The following is a 3752-nucleotide window of genomic DNA, read 5'->3' on the forward strand; positions in this document are numbered from 1 at the left end:
GAGACAGCACAGCCACAATGGGCTGAATGCCCGCTAAGATTGTGTTGATTTGTCCTCAATGCAGCTTTTTGCAACATCTCCACTTCCTCCTTCCCCAGTAACTGCAAATATCTTGAAAGTGCTGCACAAAATAACATTGAGCCCTTGGCTATTTTCCTGTCTGCTCCATTTTCCTCAGACTTGAGATGTGCAAAGTTGGAGTTTGAAGGTGGTAAAAACAATGACTGCAGATGCTGGAAACCAGATTCTGGATTAGTGGTGCTGGAAGAGCACAGCAGTTCAGGCAGCATCCAAGTAGCTTCGAAATCGACATTTTGGGCAAAAGCCCTTTTTCCCGAAACGTCGATTTCGAAGCTACTTGGATGCTGTCTGAACTGCTGTGCTCTTCCAGCACCACTAATCCAGAAAGTTGGAGTTTGGTTGATTTTTCATCTGTCCATTTGGGCAGAAATGGGAGGCGGGATCAATTTATCAAGCAGCCAACAATTTAGCATGAGATGGAAGGGGTAAAAAACAATCAGTAAGCATCTCACACTCAGAAACACACACTATGAGAGGTCAGGGTGCAGTATTTAAAGGCTGCCATTGGCAACCTGCATGTGGGGCCCCAGTGGCCTAATGGATAAGGCACTGGCCTCCAATGCCAGAGATTGTGGGTTCAAGTCCCATCTGGGGTGTCTCTGTGGCTTATCCTTTATTTCTAATCTATTTTGGAAAAATCCCCATCTCTGCATTCAGTTGATGGTCAGTGGTATCCAACATGATCTTGCACAAGATTTTCAAGGATCTGCAGGATTGAATGTTGAAGGTGGTCATCAAGTGGCTGCTGTTTCTGGATGGGGACGAGATTCCTGAGAGTGCGGTTGGAGAGGTTGCTTTTGGAAGCCAGCTCTCATCACACTCTCATCAACAAACCAACCCTTCAACACTGATCCCTCCAGAACATCGGATATTACTGACAGAGAATACCCTTGCCAACGTTTATAGGTGCACCATCGACAGCATTCTGTCTGGATGTATCACTACCTGGTTTGGCAACTGTACCATTCAAGATCGGAGATGGTTACAGAGAGTGGTGAACTCGGCCCAGACAATCACAAAGGTCAACCTCCCATCTATAGAATCCATCTCCCAGGCCCACTGTCAAGGAAAGGTCTCCAGCATTCTCAAAGATCCATCCCACCCTGGCAATGTTTTTCTCCAACCTCTACCATCGGGGAGAAGGTACAGAAGCCTGAACACACGCACCAACCGGTTTTGAAACAGTTTCTACCCTACTGTTGTTAGAATACTGAACGGTCTCACAGACTCTCAATATTTGCCTGTACCTGTGTTGTTGTTCCTGCTGCTGTTTCCCTATTGTTTACTTATCTATGTTACTTAACTCTGTGAGCTGCCTGTATTGCTCACAAGATAAAACTTTTCACTGTGTCTATCATTACTTGCAAATCAAATATTTTCAATGAATCTTCCACCTTTAGGATTACTGTTATCTTGGTCCAACTCATTGAATGTAAATATAAATTATTGAGTGTGGAATAACTTTATTTCACCTGCATTTTTTCCTGTTAAATGAGTTTGGGAGAAGATTTGTAGCTCGGGTGCTAGTTGTTGTGGTTCTGGTCGTCGAGCTGGGAATTTGTCTTACAAACGTTTCGTCCCCTGTCTAGGTGACATCCTCAGGTGCTTGGGAGCCTCCTGTGAAACACTTCTGTGCTGTTTCCTCCGGCATTTATAGTGGCCTGTCTCTGCCGCTTCCGGTTGTCAGTTCCAGCTGTCCGCTGCAGTGGCCGGTATATTGGGTCCAGGTCGATGTGTTTGTTGATAGAGTCTGTGGATGAGTGCCATGCCTCTAGGAATTCCCTGGCTGTTCTCTTTTTGTCTTGTCCTATAATGGTAGTGTTGTCCCAGTCGAATTCATGTTGCTTGTCTTCTGCGTGTGTGGCTACTAAGGATAGCTGGTCGTGTCGTTTCGTGGCTAGTTGGTGTTCGTGTATACGGATCGTTAGCTGTCTTCCTGTTTGTCCGATGTAGTGTTTTGTGCAGTCCTTGCATGGGATTTTGTACACTACATTGGTTTTGCTCACGTTGGGTATCGGGTCCTTCGTTCTGGTGAGTTGTTGTCTGAGCGTGGCTGTTGGTTTGTGTGCTGTTATGAGTCCTAGTGGTCGCAGTAGTCTGACTGTCAGTTCAGAAATGCTCCTGATGTATGGTAGTGAGGCTAGTCCTTTGGGTTGCGGCATGTCGTCGTTCCGTTGTCTCTCCCTTAGGCATCTGTTGATGAAATTGCGAGGGTATCTGTTTTTGGCGAATACCTTGGATAGGTGTTCCTCTTCCTCTTTTTGTAGTTCTGGTGTGCTGCAATGTGTTGTGGCCCTTTTGAATAGTGTCTTGATGCAACTTTGTTTGTGTGTGTTGGGGTGGTTGCTTTCATGGTTTAGGACTTGGTCTGTGTGTGTGGCTTTCCTGTAAATCTTTGTGGTGAATTCACCGTTCGGTGTTCTCTGTACCATCACGTCTAGGAATGGGAGTTGGTTGTCCTTTTCTTCCTCTCTAGTGAATTGGATTCCTGTGAGTGTGGCGTTGATGATCTGGTGTGTGTTCTCTATTTCTGTGTTTTTAATTATTACAAAGGTGTCACCAACTAGCCACGAAACGACACGACCAGCTATCCTTAGTAGCCACACACGCAGAACACAAGCAACATGAATTCGACTGGGACAACACTACCATTATAGGACAAGCCAAACAGAGAACAGCCAGGGAATTCCTAGAGGCATGGCACTCATCCACAGACTCTATCAACAAACACATCGACCTGGACCCAATATACCGGCCACTACAGCGGACAGCTGGAACTGACAACCGGAAGCGGCAGAGACAGGCCACGATAAATGCCGGAGGAAACTGCACAGAGGTGCTTCACAGGAGGCTCCCAAGCACTGAGGATGTCACCTAGACAGGGGAGGAAACGTTTGCAAGACAAATTCCCAGCTTTCCTGTTAAATGCCAACAGGACAGTATAGAGGTCAAGCAAGCTCAATGTTTGTACAGTTCGATGATCTCAAAGCAGCCATGCAGATTTTTAAAGACATTAGGTCAGAGATTAACTTAATTTGAATGGAGATAATGCAGTGAGAGGGTTTTAATTGGAGAGAATGTTTAAATTGAAAGTATCCCCAGAAGGGATGTAAACCACAGGCAGTAGCTTAGAAGATCAGAGATGGAGCTGTTAGGTCACTGGGACAACACGTGCTTCTGGGGCCATGTCAGGAGAATTGATCCCCTCAACCTTGGTTGTGTTCATGTCAGAACAATGCTGCACTCTCCCAACATTTATGTTCACCAACATTTCACGAGTTTCATCCCACCATCAAACTCACCATGGACTCCTGTTTAGTATCTGTCTCATTCTTGGACACATGCATCTCCATCAAGGATGGACACCACAGCACCTCACTCAACCACAAACCCACCCTCAACATATTAAAACAGCCGTCCCCTCTGTACAAGCCGTACACTTACACAGGATCTGTTCAGGTGAGGGGGAATGTGAGGGGCACTTGGAAGTACACAAGGATGCCCTGATAAGAATGTGATACGATGCTTAACTCATCAATCGCCAGTTCTGACATGCCCCAGGGAGAAACTGCAATGACCTCCTCAGGAGACAGACACGAGCTGCAACCAACAGGGTCCCCTTCATTATCCAGTACTTACCAGGAGCTGAGAAACTATGTCACATTCTCCAC

General features: G+C 46.2%; 1 non-coding gene across 1 annotated transcript; it reads left to right on the top strand.

The window, feature by feature from the left end:
- The first annotated feature begins 604 nt into the window (after positions 1 to 604).
- trnaw-cca (transfer RNA tryptophan (anticodon CCA)) lies at positions 605 to 677 on the top strand. The gene has a single exon. It is a non-coding gene; the product is annotated as a tRNA-Trp (tRNA).
- The last annotated feature ends 3075 nt before the right edge of the window (positions 678 to 3752 follow it).

Source organism: Chiloscyllium punctatum, chromosome 18 (genome assembly GCF_047496795.1).
Source record: "Chiloscyllium punctatum isolate Juve2018m chromosome 18, sChiPun1.3, whole genome shotgun sequence".
Lineage (NCBI taxonomy): Eukaryota > Metazoa > Chordata > Chondrichthyes > Orectolobiformes > Hemiscylliidae > Chiloscyllium > Chiloscyllium punctatum.